General features: G+C 45.9%; 1 long non-coding RNA gene across 1 annotated transcript; it reads right to left on the bottom strand.

Moving 5' to 3' along the window:
- Positions 1-3,153: 3,153 nt before the first annotated feature.
- Positions 3,154-19,965, bottom strand: LOC140651601 (uncharacterized). The gene is made up of 4 exons (XR_012042452.1): positions 19,696-19,965; positions 15,525-15,669; positions 12,697-12,772; positions 3,154-4,705 (listed from the first exon to the last, which is right to left on the bottom strand). It is a non-coding gene; the product is annotated as an uncharacterized lncRNA (long non-coding RNA).
- Between the last annotated feature and the right edge of the window lie 5,525 nt (positions 19,966-25,490).

Below are 25,490 nucleotides of genomic sequence, written 5' to 3'. Positions count from 1 at the left end.
TCCCTGCTCCATGGGAGTTCACCTCCACCTCCCCAGCACCAATGCCATGAAATGCTGATGTGGAAAAAAGCACGCAGAGAGGTTACACGTGTGGGAAAGGGGGAAAAGGGTGCTGCCTTCATCTGTAAGGTTGTGAAATGAGGTGTTGAATGCTGAGTATGCCTTTGTGCTGCTTGGGCTCTGTGGTTAGATTGCTACAGCATATGCTTGGCGCTCTGCTTAACAAACTTAAGGCCAGATCAGTAGCCAAGGAAGCGCTTGGCGAATATCCAGCTCCCCAAGAAGGGCTATTAACAAGATATGCACAAGATAAAATCTTCGGATTTGCTGGAATTACAGGAGGAAGAAGCCGTCAGGAAACGAGCCCTGAAATCCTCAGAGGTGGAGGGGGCCGTGTGGTCCAGGGGCAATGGCTGGGGAGTTATGGTGTCTAAGGTATTTATGGGAATTGAGGTGGCTGAGCTCTCAAGAAAGCTCTTCTGCAGAGATCAGTTGGGCTGCAAGATAGTCACTTTTAAAGCTGAAGAGGTCATGCTTGACCAGCCATTTGGGGACAAGGTTGCCTTCTTTCGCACAACTGCTGCGTGTCGCCCGCACGGCGTTGAATGCCGCTCTTTGCTCTAGGCATTGCCAAATCCCTTGATCTGGGGGGTGGTGATGACCACGGGTCCGTCCTGTCCCTCTGCGCAGCTCATGCAGGACCAGGACAAGCCGCAGGAGAAGTTGGGCTATCCCCGGCCACGGGAGCACCCGAGGCAGGAGCTGGCTGGGAACTTGCAACCAAGCATTTTGTGAAAGGGAAAAAGCTAATTTGTTGACATTGAAGGTACGAATTTCAGGAAAGGAGAGGCCAATTCCCAGCTTGTTCAGTCTAGCCAAAAGACAAAGGTTAGGAGGAGCCAAGATTATACAGCAGCGTAACAGAAAAAAGGACTTGGGAAGGTGTTTTAGCCAAAGAATGATGTTGAGACAAAAACAGCTGGGTAGAAGTTGGCCAGGAGAGGTAGTTTAGGTTGCTAATTTTCTGATTTTATCAGCCAGAACAGTCTTTTAAATGGAGTTATGGGAGGAAAATAATTCTCGGTTTCACCCTGAAGTTTGGTAAACTTGCAGCCTACACCTCCTGCCACACACACAGATTGAAAAACTCTTTCCACTTCTTGATTTCTGGGCATTCCTGGGCTTGGAGAGAAATTTTCAGTGCTGCAACAGTCTGCTCCTGTATTTCCTAGCATAACCTTTGCTTCTCTCTGCTCTCTGTTTCAAAGGATAGCTTTCCTCAGAAATGCATGCTATTTTGCTTTAAAAAGACATTTTAAAAGGCCTCAACCCAAACCAAACCTGCTGATCAGCCTAAGCTGATATTTTTCTTTGAGCTCCCAGTTTATGGCATTTTTTGAACTTTGTGTTCCTCACTAGAAATAAACTTTTTTTTGCCTTTTTTTTTTTTTTTTTTTGGGGGGGGTGAGAACAACAAATGCATGCATCCGTGTCCATGCGTCTGCATCCCTGTGCGTGTCCGTGCATCCGTGTCCCCTGTGCCAGCCCCTCCACCCGGCAGCCGGAGCTGGTCTTTGCAGGGGCTGGAAACAGCAGCATCCCACGGGGGTTTTTCCCACAGCAGGGCTGCTTTCCCCGCAGGCAGCCTGGTAAAGCCCGTTGGGGTTTTTTGTTTGTTTGTTGGGTTTTTTTTCCTTCCAGCTTTCTTTTTCCCTCCCTTCTCCTTCGATTTTCCCCCGTCCCGCTGGCGTGGCCGGGGCTGCGCTGCCACCTGCCGTCGCGGTCGCGGGAGGGAGCCGGGCAGGGGCTTCCCGCCGTCCCAGCCGCTCCCAAGAAAAGGGCTTTGCTGCTGCCTCTCGGGGCGATGTGGCCTGCAAAAAACTCCCCCAACAAACAAATATCCCCCCCGCCCACCAAATAAATACCCCCCCCCCCCCCCAAAACCCAAACAAACAAAACCCAAAAAACCAGACCAAACCACCCCCAAATCGAAGCAGAACGACATGGTTAGCATCTCCCAGAGAGCTGGACCTGCCTCATTGGGAGGAGGTTTTTATTAGATGTTATTATGTATTCTTTGCTGTATATCATTATTAGATAGTTCAATTGGGATTTGAGCCCTTCTGCAGTGTGCTGTCCCTGTCCCTTTCCCTATGCCTTTCCCTTCCCTATCCCTTTTTTCCTATCCCTTTCCCTATCCCTTTTTTCTATCCCTTTCCCTATCCCTTTTTTCCTATCCCTTATTTTCCTATCCCTTTTCTTCTATCCCTTTCCCTCTTTTTTTCTATCCCTTCTCCTATCCCTTTCCCTCTTTTTTTCTATCCCTTTCCCTTTTTTCCTATCCCTTTCCCTATCCCTTTTTTCCTATCCCTTTCCTTATCCCTTTCCCTATATCTTTTTTCTATCCCTTTCCCTATCCCTTTTTTCCTATCCCTTTTTCTATCCCTTTCCTTATCCCTTTCCCTATCTTTTTTCCTATCCCTTTCCCTATCCCTTTTTTCTATCCCTTTCCCTATCCCTTTTTTCCTATCCCTTTCCCTATCCCTTTTTTCCTATCCATCCCTTTTTTCCTATCCCTTTCCCTTTTTTCTATCCCTTTTTTCCTATCCCTTTCCCTATCCCTTTCCGCTATCCCTTTCCTTATCCCTTTTTTCCTATCCCTTTTTTCTACCCCTTTCCCTCTCCCTTTCCCCATCCCTTTTTTCCTACCCCTACCCCTACCCCTATCCCTATCCCTATCCCTATCCCTATCCCTATCCCTATCCCTATCCCTATCCCTATCCCTATCCCTGCAGTTTGCCTAACGTCCTAGGCTCTTTGCAAGCATCCCGCCTGCCTCCCTGCATCCCCAGCTGGTGCCACCCCAGCTGCAGGCCAAGGCACTGCAGCTTTTAGGGGGGTCCGAGCTTGGGGTCTCTGTGCCGTCTGCTTCGGGACTGCTGCCGGCAGCTGAACTGCCCCTGCGGTCAGCGTAAGGGGAAGTGCTTCCTCCCCCTACTTTGGGCCGGTAATGTTTTCTAGAGAGTCGATACGCTTGTGAAATGTACGTAAAATTACATACGGACAATGTGAATGATATCTATAATTAATAAAGTGGAGCCCTCCATGTCCACGTGTTACCCTTCTACCAAAGGATCACTGTAGTACAGGAGATTTGCTTTCTCACAGATTTCTCACATATTTACATCAACCGGGTGGTGCAAGTCTCTGAGGGCGGAATTAGGCCTTTGCTGTCAAGAGCTGTTCATATGCCTGACTTTGGAGTTGAAGGCTGGTGAAAGATAAGGGTAATATTTATTTTTCCTTAGCAGAATATGAAATGACTCTCCTTTACAAGAAATCTGCCTGGCAAATGCTAGCTGCTGGTTTTGGGTCTTGCTGGTTTCTGGGATGGTGCCACGTCTCCAAAGAGTGACCGAGCCTTTTCCCTCCTATGAAATCCTGGCAGAGCCTTGCTGCCGAGTAATCAGCGCTCAGGGTGAACTTCCGGGACAGAGGGATGGATCACAACCATCTTTCCGAAGCATAAACTAAGAGGATCACTCCTGTTTCCAGTCTGCTTCATCCTAAAGAATCAGCCAGCATCAGCCCGCGGCACCTTGTGACAGCCACCGTTGACCTGCGATGTACCCGATGGGTTTGAAGGAGTGCTACCACTGCTGACGTGGAAGTTTGGGGACTAAATAACACTGACTCTGGCTCTGCAAAAGCAAAAAGAAAGCATTGCTCCCTCTTCCAGCCCCGTCCAGGCTTTTCTTCCCAGTGCACCGGGGCTATGTTCAGAGATGCCGTTTTGCAAAAAGCCGTATAATACTGAATGCTGTCTGTAACCGAATACAAGGCAGCAATTGAGTGAGATGTTTCTGTTGATGCCATAAAACACAAAAGCACAATTCAAGTGGAGCAGCTGAATCTCGGGGATGAAATTGCGGCCCGTGTATTGTGCCGAGGACGGGGCCTGGTTTTGCTAATCTACTGCAGCTCTGCGGCGTTTTCCATTTTAAATCTGAAGAAAAGAAAATCTGGATGCAAATGCAGCTGTGAAAGGAGTTAGCGATGGCAAAGAATTTGTGATATAAAACTATAGCCAGGATGTGCAGGCAGAGATTTATTTTGGGCGGGGGAATCACGTCCATGCATGCAAGCACGAACCCAAGTTACCAGTTTCTTTAATCTCCCAGGGAAGTCAGCCTTAAGAAATAAGGGCGAGGTGCGGTGCTGTCTCCTTTGGCAGGGTCGATTTTAAGGTATGCAGGGTTGTGTCTTATCCCTTAATTATGCTGCATCCTCACTCTCAGAGAAGGTGTGCATGTTTTTAAACTGTATTGCCACGCTCTTCTTCTTTTTTTAATTGAGGAATTCCTCACGTTCCTGGGTGAGAAACGAGCACATTTTCTCAATGCATTTTCCTTTGCTGTCGGATGCAAAAATAGCGTAGATCGTATCGAGTAGATTGTATAATCCGGTACTAAGTACTGAAGGACAGTTGCCGTTTCAAGACTTTAGTGTATTCCGTTCCTCTGTCCTTACTCAGGAAAGATGCAAATGAGTCACGAAGTGGAAGTCACCGAACACTGCAAATAATATTTTGTTCCTGATAAATTAACAAGCTAACCTCCTCAAGGAGACTTTGAAGGTTGTTCAAAGCATCGGTGGCATTGTTGAATTGCTTTTCTATGACATTCATCTTCAACCCAAACAGATTCTGCAATAGTTCAAAAAAGAAAAAAAATAAAGTGAGTTAATACTTTAAAAGAAAACAAAAAGTGAGTTAATACTTTAAAGGCTCAAGAAGAAATCTGCTTGGCTGGACCTTGCTCATTACAAAGTACCTGGGAATCTTTTATTTCTTAGTGATGCCCTCTTAACTGTTATTTTACACCAAGACAAAACAGCTGCAGTACTTCAGTCAATCTAGTGTAAAACCAAATTAAGCTGGTAATGGACAGAGTTTGCTCCTTCTCTAAAGGCTGTATCCTGAATGCTGCTGCAGAGCTTGGCAGCGCCGGGGCCGGGGCTGCAGCGTCGGGGTGCTCCTCACCTGCACTCCGGGCCTGGATCGCAACAGCCAGGATTTTGTGAGAGCCTCTTTTTGACACAGAATGGGGAAAATCTTCCATGATTAACCGTTCTTCTGAGATTTTGGATGCATTTAAATCCACAAAGCAGGGGGGAGGTACTCCAGGTTTTATAGTTTAAGCGGCACCTCGGGTCTTTTATCAGCAGAGATGAATCAGACCATCACAGAAGTGAAGGGTTTTAATTCCAACTTCTTATTTCGATTTAACAAACCATCGTGCCATATCAGTGCAGTTTATTGGGAGACGATTCATGTGGCAGACATGATTCCCCCCAGGACGCATTTCCTCCTGATTTTATTTGTAAATATGTGGTTTTGTTCTAGCAATGCTTTTTGCTTCAAGCTTCATTAATACAGTGGGATGTTTACCCGTACCAGACTGTGCTATTTGACTGCTTATATATAGGAAAAATTATTACAAAGAAGATGAAAACACATCCTAGGTATAGCCTGAAGCTCCAGGGGCTAGCTTCTACACAAAAAAACATTTAGCCTATTAGAAAAGCTGCAGTGCAAAGACAAAAGCTGCAAACGTGCAGGTCCATCGCTGCATTTGGGAGAGCGACAGAAAGGTTTGAAAACAGACAGGGCCTAATTCTCCTGCCACAGCGGTGTTCTGCTGACCTCGGTGGAGGTATTCCCGAATGACACAAGTGAAATCCTCGCCCTTCTGAAGTGAATTCAAATGTGAAGAGTTTTTAGGTGCGGGTACTATCTGTGTGTATTAAACCACGGTTCCTAAATGTTTGTTATCTGCAGTGAAACATTGGTGATATAGTTTTTTTAAAACTTTTAATAAATTTTGCATTGTCAGTTGGCATTTTAATAGGCTCCAGGCTGAAAGTTTAATCTGTAAAAATGTGTGTCAAGTGGTTGATGAGTATAAATTGCTGAACAATATAGGCCTATGAGGCTGGAGGATGCAGGAGAGAGACATTTCTGTCTTCCATATTGAGGAACTGGACTGTGAAATTAAGCACATGGTTTTGCAACCTTGTTATTTTGCCTTTCATTTCTTGGCGTTCCATTGCTGTGGACATATTAAATTTATAAAGACACCCAAAGAGATAACAAATCCCCTGTGACAAAGACAAAAAGCAAACAAACAAATGGAAAAGCTATAGGAAGGAGGTTAAAGAGCGCAGGAGTCTGGTATGGCTTTAGAAAAGCCCTCGGGAAATCCAGATGTTATCCAAATGACATATAGGACACTGCATCTTTTTCATCTCCAGGAAGGATAAATACATGAAATATCCTGCTCTTCAATACAAGGCAGAAAACATTCCTCAACGTGTGCCCTCCCTGCCTCGCCCAGGCACACTGGTGGCTGGGCACCCCCTCCCCACGGAGGTGGTCTCGGGGCGAACTGTGGGGGTCAGGCAAGAAATAATGGGCTTAATTTGCAGCGAGAAGGGTTCTGGCTAGGCGTGAGGAAAGCCAGCCAGATGTAATGTCAAGGCCATCGAGGCAATTGCAAGAGCTTGCAGGGAGGGCTCTGGTTTCGGGAATCGTCTTTGATTATTCACAGCAGGTGGGTCAGGCACCTTTCTGCAATGCCATGGGTGTATCTGAACTTGGTTTGGGGCTAAAGGATGGATTAAGTGACCTCTCACGGTCCATTTCTTTCTCCAGTTCCTTGATGATGAGGGAGGGACTTCCCTGGTCTCTCTCCTAGAGGCTATTGCTCATCCCAATGTCAAATAATGTCACCGAGTATTTTGTCTGCAAGGGGCTGCATGTCAGCAGCTTTCTTCCACACAGGTGAGTTTCCAGTCTTTTCATTATTATCTTATTATGTTAATGTTAAAACAACCTATCACATTTTTCTCATTATTTTGAAAAAAAAAAAAGAAAAAACCAAGAGAAAAATAATCCTGCTCCGCAGCGCTCGTGATATATAGGTTGGATAACAGATAAATCAAGACCCAAAGTTTTTAAGTGAAGGAAGGTGAGGGGATAGCCTGGGCAGAATGATGCTGGATAGAGATGAAGAAGATAGATCACAGTTTGGAGAAGTCAATCACATCATATATTAAAATAATGTAACTGTGGTGTTTTCTGTGCCCTTGGTATATGCAGAAAGCTAAACCTAGACTGGCAAAATTTCTGATTAACAGTACTAGTCTGTAGCTGAAGCTTCGAGAAATAGAATAGGAAACAAAGCTATCACAGACAGTCCTGCTCTTGCCATGTCCATCAACCCGTGCATTAGCATCTTCCTAGGCATCAAGCCGCACGTGCCCCAGTGCGTTTACCCCCAGCCGATGGCCCCCGACAGTTGTGTAGTTCCTGCTTGCATCTATTGATATTTTTTCCGGAGTCATATAACTTCCACTGATCCCATTGGATTGTTTGTGAAGAAATGGTCCCTGTGATTTCTAAGCTGCAAATGGCTCTTTCAACAAGTTCCCCCCAGTCCCTGTGTCGTCAGCAGGTATTTGCTCCCTTGTCACCTTCTCCAGACTCTGGAAGTCTTGTTTGGCCGCTGAAAGGTTACCTCGGGGCTTTTTTTCTAAGCTGAAGAGTCCTGCTTTGCTTTGTTTCTCTTTGAACGGAAGCCGTTCAGTGCTGCTTCTGGCACTTGGTATCCTTTTGTCTCCTTTTTTTCCTTCTCTGTGCCTTTTTTGAGACTTTCTGCAAGAGCTGCCCGCCTGTTTGGGTGGTGCTCAGGAGACACGAGCATGGCTGGGGGGCACCTGAGCAGATGTGGGAGGACAGAAACTGTCCCGGGCACTGTGTATTCCTGCTAGAGTTATACTGTACCTTCTTAGATGCTTCAGATGTGCAAAATTTGCTTTCCCCGTGTAGGAAAACGTGACTTTCACAGGCTTTGAACTTTGGTTTAGTATTAGCATTATATCAAAGTAAATGAGGTGTATAATAAACAGCAATGCATAGAGGCTTTTCTGGTCATTACTCTAAGCTAGGAAAATAGCCCTTCTTGCACTGCTTGACTGAAATCTTGATGGCTTAAATAATTTTACTGGCCAAAGGCTTTGAGAAAAATATTTTGTCAAATTCCTGATTGTAACAAAGAAGTAGAATAGACTACACTCCTCAATTACAGAAGTAATTTCAATCACTCTTCTCCTACAAGAGGAGTACTTAGAAAGACAGTTGACATATGACTAAATCCAAATGTAAACCAGAGATTTCATGTTGCTCGTGAAACGGGAGCCTGTGGCGTTTGCGGCTGAGGCACACAAGGGAATACAAAAGTTTCGACATGGAAGGTATTTTTGGTAACATCCCCATTTACAAAGCGTTCTGCCACATTTTGGAGATGGACCAAATAGATTGTAAAGAAAAGGTTCATTTACTCTGGATGGATGGTGCTTTCTAAAATAAAATGTCATCAGATAGATTTTTATCTGACACAGGAGCTACCTTGTAGACAAGGTCTTCACGATGGATGAATCTGGAGCTCCGAGCCTGAGCAATTTGGCAGGTCTCCCAAGATGACCAGAATTTCACATACTGCAGCTATTTTCTCGGTGCTTTAGCACATCCCACTGCCGCTGCATGGGTACCTGTGCAACACGAGTGCGCTCCAGGGGTCCGGTGGCCTCGCAGTCTGTTTGGGGCAGTTTGCCTAATGCTTTTAGTGAGGACAGATACAAACATGGGGAGGTGCATATTCCTCTCCTCTGCCATCTCCTCCTTCATACTCCTGGCACTACCAGTTAAGGATGACAGAGCTCAAGACCAGTTAGAAAAGAGTCTAGAAAATGTGTTCCCGACTCTACCGCAGGTTTCTGTGCATTTAAAACCTTAGCAGAAGTTGTTCAGACTCCCCAAGCAGGGAGCATTGATCCACTGCATGCTTGCCCTCCAGCACGCTAGCAGTCCCACAGCCTTCATGGGGAATACTTACATGCCTGAGCTCACATTTGCATTTCTTCTTCCTAGAATAGGGTCTAAATGCTCGTTCATGTAGGATCAAGCCCTGATTTAAGGAAGCTCTGCCACTGCGGCTAGCCTAGTGTATTTAAACTGTTCAGCAAGGAGAAAATGCCCAGCATGTTTTCCTTTGTGAGGGTCACCAGAGTTGGGTTGGTGTTAATCCAGTTCTTGGTGATAAGCTCTGGAAAGGGATCGGTTGGATGGCATTTACTGCATGATTTTGCATTCAGTCATAAAATTAATAGAAACTCTTTTTTTTGCACTCTTCCAGTGGTACTTCCTTAATAACCCCATCTTCAGGGGGTTATTTTGGAGGAAAACATGAGGAAAGCACAAAAGGTACGTGTGCCCGTGAGCCTGTCAGGCACCTGGGGATCAAATGGTAAGGGAAGATAGGATGGAAATAGGCAGGGAGTTGAATGTAGTGGTGAAGAGTAAACTTAAGCACGGCGGGGGAAAGCTTCCTTAAGACTAAGATTTATGTGAGTTCTTAATTTCTTTTTCTCAAAAGCCTGTAGCATTGTCATTGCTGGGATTTATACTGTGGAGCAGCTGATTGACAGTAGGGATCGACACCTGGTGAGTGAGTTCAGTCAGTGGCTTTATTCGCCGAGAAATTAAGTGTTCAAAAAACATGAGTAAAAATTTGTATATAAACAAGGACAAACATGCTAAGTGCACTGACCCGTGCTTCACGGTTCATTCCCCAGCCTGCCACCATCTTCGGGAGCGTCATTGCATACGTCCTGCTCCCCCAAATCATTACCTGCAAAATGGAGACGCTTCTGATACGGATAATAAACCCATATGGAAGATCTGGGGATTTGCTGTCAGACAGAAGGAGGGCAATGCCAATACTGGCTAGTGAAAGCTGTACTTCTCGTCTGATTCTTGTTTCCCCAGAGGCAGCTGACAGAACAGTGACAGAAAGATGACAGTCTTCGTTATTGCAAAGGGCTACCACTACACAGCATGCCAGGAAAATGAAAAATGCAAAGTGAACAAGAGATACAGTCTGCAGGACATTTCCTACTGTTTTCACTTTATAGTATGTTTACTTGTCAAGAGCCCCACAGGTGGTATAATGAAACCCTGTCAAATTATTCTTCTGCAATAAACTGGGGACATGGAGGCAAGACTGCCCTAATTGCAAAAATCACTTCACATGGCAAAAGCCTGCCTAATACCTGCAGAAGTGCTCAGAGCAGCTTGGTGAACACCAAGCACCCACAAGGCTACCACGTCTCCTGGAGTGAATCCTTGATGGTAGCTTAGAGTAAACAAATATTCCTTTACTTACAAATGTGTTGTGCTCATTAACCAGGGGTCTTCCATCTGAACTAGCTAAGGACACTCGCCACCAGCTCACGGTCTAAATTCTCGACGTCTTTCTTGGACCGACCAGAGGAGAACCAATGACTCCGAAAAGCAAATGTTAGGCTTTTCACTTCTTCCATGTTTCTGAGAGAAGTGGGAACAGCGTGGTGCACCTATGAATTTACCAACCGGAGGGTGCTGTCTCATTTGAACTGAGCATATGGACATGGCCTGACCTGACCCACGGCTGAGACTTCTGACAAAAAAGGGGAAGCAGCCGCCTCTGTTATTCCAGCTCTGAAGAGAGATACCATTATCTTTTTTAGGAGTGGCTGCACAAATGGAGAAAAGTAACATTTTTTTTTTTCCTAATGGATAGCCAAATCACTGTCTATTTACAGAAATTATTAATTTACAAATAATTACAAAACACATAGTAATTGCGCTCCCTGCTGCTCCTGCCCTGGTGGCAGGGGCGAAGTGGGTGGCTGTGAGCATTAAAAACTGTTGATGTTTTTAATTCTCCGGGGGCTGCAAGACCCCTGTGGTCTCTGTGTACCTTTAGGTATCTCGCCCAGAGGTGTTCTGGCTGCCATGGCCCAGAGGAGCCACCGCTTCTGAAACTATCTGCTTATTTTCTACTGTTGTTGGACCCTTGCTCTGAAGATGTCCTGTGGTGGATGAACCACAGCCGATCAGACACTGCAGAAGCCTTGGGGCCCCTTGACAGGGTTAACTGATACTGTTGTGAGCTATTGAAATCACAGTGGGTTTATTTCATTGGAGTTTATTTCATCATTCTGTGGAAAATGCATTGATATAATTTCTTCAGGATTTGGGGGACTAATCATCTGTATAGATATAGTACCCTACCAGTTAGAAGAAGAGTGAAAAGAAAGAAAGCAAGCAAGCACAAGCATTGCCTAAACCTAGGAAGATTTCCTATGGTCCTTTACAAGCAGGTCACCTGCTGTAGCATTAAGTCATTTCAAATATTAATCCCCTTCAAAACAACAACCAGTATTTCTCCTAGGTGGCTGCAAAAAGCAATACGTGGGAATAAACCCCACGCTCTGCCTTGCTACATAGCCCAGAGCCCCCTGGGATCAGGCCCCTGGGAGGACCTTCCATGAGGACCCTAGCCCGCGATGGGGCAGAGCCGTGGCCCCGCTGACTTGTCTGAAAGCACTGGGTAAAAGAGGGTCGTGGGCAGCAGTACATCCCATCTCTTCTTGCAGGAGACAACCTAGGTCCTCCCCGTGGCTGTTATTCAGGCACTGCCCCACAGCCCTGGGGGAGCAGGTAGGTCCCAGGCTAGTCATCAGTTTGCAAGGATCTACTTTCAAGAAAAGAATAGGCGGTTGCTTGGTATTTCTTGACCTGGACAAGCCTTTAAGAAAAAGCAGTCGAGTCCTCTCTGGTGAGTCTCAAAATTACTGCCCTGCATGAGCGTGTCGTCACCCCACCGCTGGAGCTCCTTCCCCTGTCTAACCCGCCAGCCCCGAGGCCCCGTGCGTGGGTCTCACGCTGCCATGGCGGAGGGGGACAGCCCTGGTGCATCAGCCTGGCAGCAGTAATATTGCCCAGCTGTTATTGCCCTTGTTTCAAAACAGCACAGCTGGTGTGTCCCTTTGGAACATGGACTTGTATTCCCCTCCCACCACGGGCCCGAGTCTGTCTTTGTCCTTTAGAGCAGGGCTTCTTTTCCCATGGACACAGGAGAAGTCCTATCTTTTTGAGATAATAGGATTGAAATTGCCTCTGTACTAATGACTAAAACAGAGCAGTGCTTTGTCTGCTCGGGGGACTCTCCTGCTTTGTTCCGGCTGAAGCTTATACAATCCTCAGGATGACGGGGACCTGGCAAGGCCATGGGTTTTGTACCTGCAGGGATTTTCTCTATAAACGTAGTGAAGGAGCAAAGCGTGTTAAAGCTGCCAGCCTGTAACTCTGAGCACCTGGTGCTGCTCCCCTTGGGATTTCATGGCTCTGTAAAGCCTTCAGTTATCCTGCAGATAGCCTCAGTTTAGTTCCAGTTCATCCCTTGCTATGAATCATCCTAATGAAGATGGAAAACAAAAGCTACAGGAGCAAAGGAGGCAAAGGACAGCACGCTGCTCCTCAAAAAGAAGTTCAAGATGTATCTTAAATTAATGGAGGAGTTCAAACCAGGATCGGGCGTCTCATCTGATCACCCAGCCTGTGCTGATACCAATTATGTGCCCCAGGGTAAGATCACTTTCTATTGGGAGAGTACTTTTACCAGTGCAGTCACTAAACCCCCTTACATAAAACAACAACTGCTTTCATATTTCTCATGTGCTTATATCTGTTGCAGAAGTCTTCATTCTACAGAAAAAAATTGTGGCGTGCAAAAATCATATCTTCCTCTTTACCTGGTGACTGAAGTTTTCAAGTTCGGCTCCCTCACTTGCTATTTATTTCCACGTCCTCCTGGAGGGGCTGTTTTATCTGTAAAGGGAAAAATATTCAACATGTTTCAAATAACCTCCATCAAATTAGAAGCTGAGTGGGAAATGTTCCCACAAATGTTCCTTGGAATTCATAAAAGCTGGACATCAAAAATTATGAAATTATTTAAGGCTTTATTTTCTGCAGCTAGAACAACACAAGATAAATCAGAGAAACGACATAATGTCTTCCAAGTGTCTGGATCCAAAGCTTTTGCAATTTTGTGTGCATCTGTATACCAGAGACCGTATCTATTTCCCTTTCATTCATATGCAGATTTCTCTTGCAGTACGCTGGGAAACTAACACATCTGATATTTAGCGGGTAAACATTTACAGAACTAAGTTTTATAGTTCCCAAAATAATTTTAAAATTGGCCTAGCTGCAAATTACATTGAATGATGATCATCTGTGGGCCCAATAGGATGCAATTAGCACACACCCAAGTCGGCAGAGCTGCAGGCAAGGGTGAGAGGAGGCTGGGGAGGACGCCTGGCCCTGCAGAAGGGGGACGAGGAGATTTGGCATCAGCCTCCATCTGAAAGCTCCCTTTGTCTCTCCCAGCGGCTGTCGGGCTTGGGGGGACCCCCCCGAGCCCCTAGCAAGCCTCTTGCTGGTGTGCCTGCTAATGACCATTAATTGCTGCAGTAGATCCTGCTCATCAACCAAACCAGGCGGGAACGGGCAGTGGTCAGCCTCTCCCCCAGTGACACTTACCGATCGGTGATTTCCAAGTGGCTTTAAAGCCAGTTTGATTAAAGGGTAAAGTTTCTTTCCTTCTGTGTGTGCTGGAGTACTGGTTTACCTAGGATTACCGAGTACCCCAGTCTGATGATGTGGGGTAGCGGGTAGATTTGTCCCTCAGGAAAGGGTTGTTTGACAAGCTGGACATGATGAAATAGGTAAGAAGCAAAGCATCCGTCAGTGGAAGTGACAATAATAGGTCTGTAGCCAATAATAGGTTACTAGCCAAGGTAACTCGTTTTATTCAGGGAACAATTCACCCACCTCTTACAATATTTACGCATGTGGCAGCTAGGCTGCATGGATGTGAGGGTCTTCTACTATTACCTTTAAATAGCAATGGCTGGCTGTTGTCCATCACAAGATACCTGTGCTCCTCCTCAAGAGTTTAGGTTTTTGCCTTAGTCGTTGATTTGCTGGAACACAATTTAATGATGTTCAGACCTTTGTAACTTTTCCCCGGCTGAAGTGTTACTATGAAGTGCACTTTCCTGTGGTTGGATCTGTTGGTGGAGACTTCAGGAAAAAGGAAGCCCTAAATAATTTAAATCAGGGTTATGAAACCCCCCAAACTAAGGAAACACAGTTAGCAATTCAGAAGCCTCTTTTTTAAGCAAGTGTTTTATGAGGTGGCAGAATATTGACGAATATAGCTGATGCTAAGCCATTCTCCCAAGCAATGGCAAAGGCAGATGGTGTTTGGATCAGGATCGAAAAAGGGAGCCCCGGGGCTTTGTGGACGGTTCTGTTTCAGCTATAAATCTCTCAGTGCTTGTCTTCATGCTATCGCTCTTATAATTCACATGTACTGCTAAACTGTCAGCACATTTCTTCCTGTTAATAAGAAGTCTAAAATGGGTTTTATTGTTTGTTTCTTAGAGTGGAAGATTTCAGATGATGCTAAAAAAGCAGGTCATGACATTTTTCTCGGAGGAGGACACCAGACATTGCAATTTTGTACTATAAAGATATATAAAGGAAGAGAGAGAATTAATTACAAGGAAAATAAATGTGCAAAAACCAATTCTTTTTCAGAAAATCATCTTTGTTTTCCGTAAGAGATCATGATTCAGGTAGACATTTAACCATCTGCCCAAAATCTAAGGTCAGGAATATTCCACTGTCACATATTCTCTTGCTTTAAGCTAAGCATGTCCTTAAAAACCTAAGTGCTTTGCTTTGGAAAATGGAGATAAAACCTATACAGCTGACTGCATAGAAAAACAGGTCAGTTTGAAAATGTATGACCAAAGTCAAATTGCTCAGGTTGAAGACCCAGCGGCCCTCAAAAGAAAACGTGCCCGTTGAAAACTTGTCTCCCCGTGAAGTGTCGAGGGGAGGAAGATCCGGCAGAGTCTCGCAGACAGAAGACCATCAGCTTGCAGCAGCTGTGGCTGCAGCAGGGATGAGGGAGACGTGGCATCTCCCCAGCACCCTCGTGTTTGCTCTGTAGGTACCGTTGCTGCAGGTGAGAATATGGGGAGCTGCGAGGGATGTGAGACTAATAATCCCACCACAGAGGAAAGGACAAAAAAGGAACAATAAGAGTTCTTTGCTCATGGCAATTTTGTTGACCGCTTATTAAGTTACATCCATTGTATGATTTGAACAAACTCCTCCGTTTATCTCGACAGCCATCGGGATCGAAACAGTAATAAAACTCTGTTGACAAGTGCCACAAAGGTGACTTTGTTTTCAGAGCCTCTCTTAAATTTCTGCTCCATCAGAGAGCAAATAGACCCAATGAAGTTCTCAGTGGGCAATTTTAGGAAGAGGAGGAGTGTTGTAAATGCTCATAGTTTTGGCTAACTCTTCTGGAAGACAAAAGACATGCTTTAATAGCAGATTATGTGTATATGCTAAGCCTGCAAAAGCCAGAAGTTGAGGCGGAGAGGGTGATGTACTGATGATAACTTCATGCAGATGACTCAGAGACTCGGTCTGTTTAACCAGCGCTGCTGAAAGCCCCTGTTATTTATGCTTCTTTGGACAAACAACATCAACTTACCAGGACAAGACGCAGGGCTGGGTTGGGGGTCTGCCCTGCCGACTCCTCTGCTCCAGCTGCATAAGGGCTGTCCGAGGCTCGCGGTGGGAGATGTGGGAACAACAAACTTGCAATAGAGACGGCACAGTCTGATCTCTCCCTAGCGCTGATGACAAAAGGCATTGCAATATCACTAAAAAATGCAATCGTCATGGATATTTTTGGGTGTTAGCGGGATTTCAGGGGGCCACGTATGGGGCTCCTCTTTTCCTCCCACCTCACTCCACTGATCTCTGTCCTCCCGCTCTCCCTGGGGAGGGAAGGGGCAACGGGCTTACCCCCAAAACCCGGGGGGCTTGCCCCGCTGCAGCAGCCTGTGGCTCTGGAAAACCACGGGTAGGACCCAGCAGGGATTTCTCCCCATCCTGCCATCTCGGCATCGATGCCACATGGGCAATAGCTCAGCTCTGCTCAGGAAGAGGCTGGGGAAAGGTGCTGCTGGAGTGCCCTTGTCCTTCCCCTCCGCTGGAGCAGAGAAGCCTGCAGGGCCAGGAATACAGCAAACCAAAGCAGGCTGCGCGTCCCCCATACTGCAGATATCGGAAATGGCATCTGATAATTTGGGGATTGCTGAGGATGGCGTATGTTTAAAATCACAAGATCATCATACTGCTGAACTGCTAATCACTGCCTGTCAGGGAGGTGAGTCAAGAGAGCAGAATGAGGATCACCACATCCTGACACCGTCTATATAAACACTCTCTGTATACCTATACGGAGTCACTGGATAGTTTATCACATTTTTTGACTCAGTACAAGACATTTTATAATGAGACTAGCAGGTGGCCCTACAAGAGCAAAACCTCCTAGCTGGCAGCACATAATTAATACATAAAAAATATGTATTGGCAGCTTATAAGTATTCCAGGCATTGCAATGTCATGTACTTTATGACAGCTTTGAGCTTAAGGAATAATAATAAAAAAATCTATATTCAAGAATTTCATTCTAAGCATTTAGAGATGATAAACTCCGCGGGTGAGATTTTCTGCTGCCTTGCACCTTGTGTGGTGTCTGTGGAAAGTAAGTCGCAATCTCTGCCCGTCCGGCACAATAGCGTTTGCTATCTGCAGAGGGAAATGCTGACCCCCAAAACAGGGCCTGATTCCAATTCCAAATGAATTGCTGTAAGTGCAAAGTAGCTTCTACAAAATTGATAGAAACGGGTCAGGGGAAGACCAGAAGGACCCACTTCTGCGGCTTTATGCGGCACGATGGGGTGCCGCCGGCAGGAAGAGCCTGCCATCAGGCTCTGGGAGCAGCTCATCAGTATTCTGCTCCTGGCAATGATCTAAACACCAGCAGATTTCCTAGTTCAGTGACTTCCCAAACCGCTGCTGGAAAGCTCCCAGGAGAAGCCCCGGCGTGACCTTGTGCAATCTCGTTTTGCCGGGGAAAACGGTCTGTCAGTTGCCTGTTCTTACAGCACATTGGTGACAGGCCAGGGATCAAGGCTCGCACACACAGGAGTCTGTTGTGAGTCAGCAGATAAGAACAGCTTAAATTTAACTTTTATTTATGCCTTAAACATTGAATGACCATTTTTTTCCTCCTTACTTTCTCAGAGCAGCAATTTGGCGGAGCATTTGGAGCGGACTTGGAGAGTCCCATCTCTTCCCTGCCCTTGGCTATGTACTAGGCAGCCAGTCTCTTGCCCCTACAAACCTTTTGGAACCCCCATGAATTCTTTTGGTAGCGTGTTTTTGTGCTGATCGTTTAGGATACGCGCACCTAAAAGTCTCTTGCACACGCCAAGGGAGGAGAGAGGCCATGGTTGGCTCCTCGCTGCACCTCTCCCCATTGCTACCGATGCTCCCGACAGGTCAGTGACTTTGGCATGCCCCCCAGGCCAGCATTTTCAGGCTCAGGAGGTAGAGATATAGATTGTTTACAGCTGAGCACAGAAAGGGGTTTGCAGGTTTTGGAAACTTCGTCAGGTGCCGTGGCTTCTTGGTGGGGAGAGATGGGGCTCCTTGAACACAGAGCATATCGCTCAACTCTACCAAGCACCCACGTTCACAACTACCGGTAGCCATCGTGGCACCTTAGCCAAATCATCAGCTAAATTAATCCAGCTGATAGATGGCACCGGGCAGAAGGGCAAAGTCCTGCAGTCCTGCCACCCAGTGCCATGGGCACAGATGGTTTTTTTTCTTCTAGATTTATTCTTAATACTGCTTTTAGATATCAACTGATCACACCTGAACCACGTGCCCAGATACGAATGCTCCTTTCCCTTGCAAAGGCCAGCCCTGTCCAGGGGGTCTGCCAGCGCCTATTTAACCTCTCTCCTCCCACATAAAAGACAGCACCTGGGCAGGCTTTGAGCAAGTGTAAATCCTGTATTTCCATGGACTTACCTTGCACATCAGCCAGCTCGTGTGCAGCTAGAAGTGCTGGTAAAGAATGGCTATCTTCCCAGTTTTTCCTGAAATGGTCACTATCCTTGGCACTGTAAGGTGTGTGGGGTGAGGAGAGTCCATGCTGCATATTACCCAAGACTCTTCTTTGAATTGTAGCTCATATCCACAATAATTCTCTGAATTTCTTCCAGAATTTTTTTTTTCCAAGTGCTTTGAAGCCATATATCGATTTTATAGACAAGAAAGCTACAGGCCAGGAAGCATTGCTCAGTGGTGGAGATAAGAAAGATGATGCCAGGGTCTGCTGCCCATTTCCCCTGTATTTGCACGAGAAAGGGCAACACCTAAACAAACGAGCCCCAATGCAAAGAGTGTGTTAATAGCTGGGGTTTGTTACAGCTGGATGTGATACTCCAAATTAAACCAAGCCCAAGCCTGTGGTAAGTCAGTATTAAACTCAAGCAGATGCTCTATTATACTAATTGGGATTGCTCGAAATGATCAGGAATTTTCAGCTGCAATGCTTTAGGAAATGAGCACATTGAACTCATGATATGTGATTCCTGTGGAAATGTTTTGAGATAAGAGCTAGCTCTCACCCTCGTAAGCGCTCCAAGTTATATATTTATTTATTAACCACAAACCACCAGTGAAACAAGGCCAGATTTTGCTGCTTTATTTGTGGGTGGATAATTAGTACATAGATACATTTGTAGTCCTCAGGATGTATATTAAGATTCATTAACTATCTTGAAGTTCACCAATTTAATACCACATTATCCAGGAACAGCCTTTTGTTAAAAAAGTTTCTATATTTTACGGCCTTCCTACTTGTGGAATTTTTTTAAAGGGCATAAAAAAGATAGCTATCTTCTCTAGCATCGCCACAGAGAATTGACCTTCCTACTAAGAGAGCAATCTTTCAGTAGGAAACATTTGGGCACATTTTTCCTGCCCTTCGAGTTGATTTTGCTGAGCACATCCACACAGTCTCAAAGCGAGAACAGATTGTTGCTATTAACCTTATGATGAAACCTGATATTAACATATGCATAAGTAGTATATAAATGATTAACAGATGCTCTAAGTCTGTAGCGGCTATGCAGCCTGGAGTATATGCATATTCTAGGGGGGTAGGTGCTTTTGAATGGTAGGTATCCTGAAGTCCCAGCAACCCTTCAGTCACCTTTTGGACCTTATTTGACTCTCCAGGCTATTAAGTCATTTAACGCCTGTTGACTATATGCTGAATCCTTCTATGCTGTATAGTATAGATAGTATAGTGGGAGCAACGCTTATCTTGTTTGTACTGGTTTTGATGGAGAAGAAAGTAAAGGGAGTGAGAGCCGCAGAGGTGCGGATGCAGAGTCACCTCCTGGGCCTCTGAAGGACTCGCTTCTCAGCCGTTCCTCCCTGTCTCATCCCACTCAGGGGGTTGCGAGAGGGGTGAACCTTTCCGATTCCCCGACAGTTTGTGTACCGACAAAGGCCGCTCTCTGCTCGGCAGAGCCGCACGGCCGGTAGAGCCACAACAATGACTCAGAAGAACAGGCTGGCCAGCAACTTTATTCACTGGCGAACTCCACAAGTGGACAAACTTAACGAACTGGCAAGCTCAACGAACGAACAGAGGCAATTTGGCAATGGAGCTATTTTCCAGGCAACCCGTCACAATTTATCCCAAACTTCCATGTATTGGAAGAGCAGAGAGAGAGAGAAGCGAGAAAAGGAAAGGAAAAGAGAAGAGGAAATAGAAAAAGTATCCCCACCTTGGATCCTGCGGTGACAGACGCAGCAATCCTCCAGTAGTGGGCGCGCGGTTCCCTGGGGCGTGTCCTTTATAGGCTAATCCTCGCCTCCAGGCACGCCCCTTCAGGACTTACATGGTTCTTGTTCTAGAAAGTTCTCAATCTTCTGCGCAGGCGCTGGGGGAGGGGAGTGGTCGCGAGGGGACTCTCGGGCGGTCACAAGCGCCTTCCTCAGATGGGCTCTGTGAGGTCTCTGGCCGGATCGTGGTAAGGTCCGGCGGAACCGGGAACCGCGCGTCCTCCGATGCGCTCCCCACACCCCGCTCCCGCTCTCCCCCACCCCGTGCTCACCGCCCTGCCGTCGCCATGCAAATAGCGCCTTGCCTCGCCACAGTGTTTGAGGCATTAACTCTTTAAGTCCCTCACAATGTTTGAGACGTTAACTCCTTCAGTCCCTCACAATGTTTGAGACGTTAACTCCTTCAGTCCCTCACAGTGTTTGAGACATTAACTCTTTCGGTCCCTCACAATGTTTGAGACGTTAACTCTTTCGGTCCCTCAGTGTTTGAGACGTTAACTCTTTCAGTCCCTCACAATGTTTGAGACATTAACTCTTTCAGTCTCTCGCAGCACCCGGGGTGCCTCTCCCAGCGCCGGGGATCCGTTTTGGCTCTTCAGCCTGCTAGAACAGACCGCACACGCCGGTTTTGTTATCAGCACCTATTCCTGCTACCGGAAACTTTGCACGCTGCTGAGAGCTCTTACCAGCTGGGAGAGCAGGAGGAGATGGGGGGGGAGGCGTAAGACAAAAAGACCATTTTGATGTACAAGATAATGACTCCTGCTGAGGGGCCAACAAGTCTGGAGCCTTGCTTCGAGGGGAAAGGTTTAAAGCAGCGTGGTGATGTTAGGGGATGTTTAACTGAGATGAAAACACCCCTTGCTTGGCGCTCTGTATAGGTGAAAATTGCAAGACTGGCTGGAGTTAGAGGAATAAGGGCATTAATGTTAGCTTATTTGCTTCTTTCAGGTTTCTGCGGACTCTTTCCCAGCGTTAGTTTCTCACTGTTTTGGACTTGTGTTTATACCATGGTAGTTTCTGGGAAATGAATTTTCTCTGCTGGAAGCGAAGTTCCTTGTTCCTGTACTATTTCCCTGCTGAGGCAGCGATACTTCTTCCAGTGGAAAGCGCTTGAGGAGCACAAACTGTGTGTTCAGGTATCAAGGCAGTTGGCATACTGAAGTAAGACCACAAGGCACTGATTTTCTTGACCTCTGGTTTGACTTTTGCCCTTCTACTGTCCCATTTCCCCATCCACAAAATGGAAATACAGTACTTTTGGACTCTGCCTGTACTCAGTGGCAGTGGATGTCCTCCAAGATCTTGGGGTTGGGTCCCCTGGCCTGGGGATGCAGCTGGGTGGTGATGGGTGCTGCCAGGTTTAAATAGATTACTATTATTACCTGATGTTCTTTCCTGTGTGTTTAAGATGGAATTGCTGCCCTGGATAGTCTCGGGGACCCTGGTCCTGATATTTATTTTGAAACTATCCCCTGTGGGTTTTCATGAATTTTATATCTTGGCATATATTGCCTGGCCCAGAGGAACCGGATTTATCAAGGCTTTGCTTCATCATCCAGTACATGCTAGTTTTTTGGTTTGCATCTGCTTGCAATTTATCAAAGTCTCTTTTAAATGAAGGGGAAAGTGTGAAAGGCAGAAGCTGTTTAGGACCTTTGGGATGATCGGAGGTGTGTCAGACACCTAACGATAATGTATGCTTCCCATTGCTCAGTGCGATTTGCAATGCAAACTAACAGCGCGAGGGCGATTTTCTAGAACGAGTTGAAAATGTGTGAATTCGCTCAGTGTTTTTTTCAGTCAGAGCACCAAGTGCAATGGCTGGACACGAATCAGGTACGAGGACTAAGAGCATTGCTGCCCTGTGTTCTTGTATTTCCCCAAATCCAGGCCGGTAATGTTGATGCTTGCCCATCCCTAGGTCTGTGCTTCCACCTGGGAGCTTCCTGCCGCACGTGGATGGGCCAGCGCGGTGGCTGGGGACATGGCCTGAAGGTCATGGCCAGGCTACAGAATGCTGGGCCATTTATAGTAAGAGGAAAGGATGGAAATCCAGCAGTCTTCCATAACCAGAAATCTTGCAAAACCAGAAACACACTTCTGAAGTTACAGAAATTCTAGTTATTGGTGTGCTAAACATTTAATTTATATATTTGTTTATTCTGCATATATGCACCGTACGTTAAAAAATAATGGACGCTACCAAGTCCAACATGAGACATGAAGAAATTCAGCATAAAGATTGATTCAGCAATGATAGTTTGGTTTCCTTACTTGTATATATTAGGTTGCAATTATGTAATTAAAGATTTCATTGTGTGCATTGTATCCTGGTGTGCTCAGAAGGAAGAGGAGCCTGTGAGCGAGTGTGAATTTGCTATAAAGGGAACAATTTCCCCAGAGACTTCCCTGTAGCGTATGTACTCAAATACACGACACTACGCCGCAGTGACTGAAGCATCACAACAGTATGTGAACTCCCTCGCAAGAAATACTTGCTCTATACGCGGACTACTTGTGTTTGACAATTGACTATTATTATTCACGATGAATTGCTAAGGAATCAAGAGTCAAAACGAGTTGATTCATTTTGAATATCAAATAGGGATTTCATTTTCAGAGAACTTTGCTGTGTGTAGCTCACAGCCCAAAACGCAGCTGCAGGTTGTGCGAGCAGGGACATCTACCCTTTTAGCTGAATGAAGAATTGCAAAAGCAATGTGTAGCTTTGGTACCGGGACGACTACAGTGTTTTAGTTCAAACATCCCTCTTCCCCACTACAGAAGTGTTTTGGACAAACATCTGTTGTGGAAAGTTTCTGTCCCTGTTGCTAAAGCCTGGCAAGATTGCAAGCAGTTTTCTAAAGAGAAGTGCTGGGTAGCCTCCACCATGTGTCACGCCACTGGCCCGAGCTGTAATAAAGAATATAGCTGTGACTATTGCCTGTCTGACAGGGTAAGGAAGGATATCCTCACAGTAATAGTGACTAAGGCAACCGGCATTTCTGTTTCGATTATACCCATCCTGTAAAGCTGGTATTCACATTGTCGTTGGTGACATTTTGCAAAAATGTTGTATATATTAAGGATTTTAAGAGTTCAGTCTTCTCATTAATAGAGTTATCTACCTTGGGTGATGGGGTCTGTGACCCTGTTATTTCGGCCCTGTAAAACTCTCATCAGAGACAGCTCCTGTCCCCAGAAATCCTAGGCAGATGTGCAACGAGGGGAAAGAGGAGCAAAATATGAAGTGACTTGGAAATCAATGCTGCGGCTGGTTTTCTTGTCGTCTTTGCAGCACCTATTCACTAGAACAAACTACTCCTACAGGTTATCATGCTCTGCTTAACCTAATGGCCAGTAACAAATCCTTTCCAGCTTTAACTCAATGTCTTGGCTGCCTGTCGACACTAATTACATTAAGAACGGCCACGAACAACATTGCTGCCAAGGGATGTGGCAATGATGTCTGTAAAAAAAAAAAAAAAAAAAAAAAAGTCGAGAGTGCCTGGACCAGTGATCACACGTGTGCAGCCCGTAGCATGAATATCATTGAATATCATACTCTTGAAAAGTGAAACCTGAGTCTGGTATTCATCGGTTGTCCCATCGGTTTGTCCTCAGTGTGGGGTGGCTGGGAAATCAAGTTTAGAAATCATGGTGAAGGAAAGATTGAAGGAAATCAGTTGATTTTTATCAGGGAAAGTGCAGGGAGAGAGAGGAAAGCTGGAAGGGGTGTAACATCATGTGAAAGGCTGTAATGAAATGGACAAAAATCAGCTCTTTTCCATGGATGCTGGAGAACAGTGAGGAGTCATGAGCTGAATTTATTGGGAAACTGGAGAGGGTAGAGTGGAGGGCTAGAAGCCATGCAATCCTCCCTTGGCGGTCTTCAGGGCACGGTTGGGCGAAGTGGCTGCTGGTCCTGCCAGGGCAGCTCTGCTGCAGCCCACCCTCCCGTCACCCCAGCTTTCTGGTGGGATCTTATGGAGAACTTGCTGGGGGAGGTAATAAGACAGGGAACAGGCTGCCTGGGGATGCTGCTGAACATCCTTTGCAGAGGGCTTACAAAAGCAGGATCGGGCTGACATCTGCTAGTGAAAACCACCACGTAGCTGGTCCTGTTGCTGTGGCCGACTGGTGCCTGGCAAGCCCCCGAGGCCCCTTTTGGTGCTGGGTTTCTGATTCTTTGATTGCACCTGAGGAGGCTTGGTTACGTTTTAATAGGTTTTTTTGTTCTGCGCTGGATATTGCTTCCATATTAAGCTATTTATAATATCGGTGTTATTGTTTTCCTTTGCACCGCTCTAAATGTGAGTGGTGTTGTCTTTCACATCTCTGTAGTGCTGAAAACCCATGCTAGGCAATTCTGGATATGTTAATATGTAAGGGCTGGAATGAAATTGTTACTAGGAGTCCCATATAAAACCAGAAAATTCAATGAATACAATGAATGCTGCACTCAATAAATCCAGTAAGCTCCACTGTGCTATTTCTACCCATAAATGCCATACTGAATACGTACTTGGAGCTCTGTTGAATTATACATCACTGGTTAGCCCCGCTGCACGGAGCCCTTCTCTGGTGCGTCCCCTTGTAGGCACGGCTTTGCACTTCTGCACAGGCTGGACCTAAATCCTGTCTCCCTCTTGTGCAACACGTAGGAAAATTTTTTTTTTTCTGTATTCTTTATGAGAATGAACAGCACAGCCCGACCTGTAATTATTTCACTGCCTCGTGTTACTTTGCTGGGTTTTAATGTTACATTAGTCTATGCTTTCAGCTTCCCAGATTTGCATACTGATGATCTGTAGCTGCAGGGCAGTGGCTTTCAGGGAGGATGGCAGAGGAGGTTTTGGAGGCTGGAGGGAGGTGAACTTTGTAGTGGAAGTCCATAAACCACCACATTTTGCACCTGGAGAATACATGGAACCTGCCCATAACAAGATTTGAGGTCATAAACTGTGCACATGGCTGCTCTCCCCTGTAATATATATATATATAAAATACATAAATGCCATACCCAGTAGCTCTCTGAGAGTCCCCTGGGTACTTTTTGCCCCCCTCCTCTCACAGGTCAACACAGCTGAAAAAACATAGGTGCTTATAACAGGAGAAAGCCAGCTGATAGCAGCACCTGAAAGCTTTTATAATCCTGGGAACACTACCCAGGTAATTAATTCTCTGGGCTGAAAGGGGAAAGTTTGTTGTCTGCACCATGGCTAGTTGGTGGAAAAGCAAGTGGGTTTGTTTGTGTGGGGTTTTGGGTTTTTTTGTTTGTTTGGGGGGGGGGTGGTGGTGGTTAGTTTGGTTTTTTTGTTTTTTTTTTTTTTTTTAAATTTCTTTATATGAATAGTATGGGGAGTGGAGTGTGTGCGTGGAACATACAGCTCTTATTTGAAAGAGATGGCTGTTTCTGAAGCATGTGGTGGCTAGTTTAGGAAAGGCAAATCTCTTTTAGAAGTTAGGAGCCTGGATCTGCATATCCATGGTGCTTATGGGGAAACTGAGGCAGGTCACTCAGCAAAAGGTATAGCAGGGATTTAACAAGAATAATATTAAGAGGCTCATTAATAAGACGGTAGGTTCATGCAAGTCTAGGTGCTTTACTCTAGGGGTGAGGCTAGTGTGAAACCCTGCACGCGCAAACGTGGTTCCTGGTGTGCTTGGGTGGCCTTCAAAGTTACTACTGATGGCTTTCCCATGGCATAACCTGCTGCTGGAGGAAGAAGTA

The sequence above is a fragment of the Ciconia boyciana genome, chromosome 5 (assembly GCF_034638445.1).
Source record: "Ciconia boyciana chromosome 5, ASM3463844v1, whole genome shotgun sequence".
Lineage (NCBI taxonomy): Eukaryota > Metazoa > Chordata > Aves > Ciconiiformes > Ciconiidae > Ciconia > Ciconia boyciana.
This window is presented reverse-complemented; position numbering and strand designations above follow the sequence as displayed.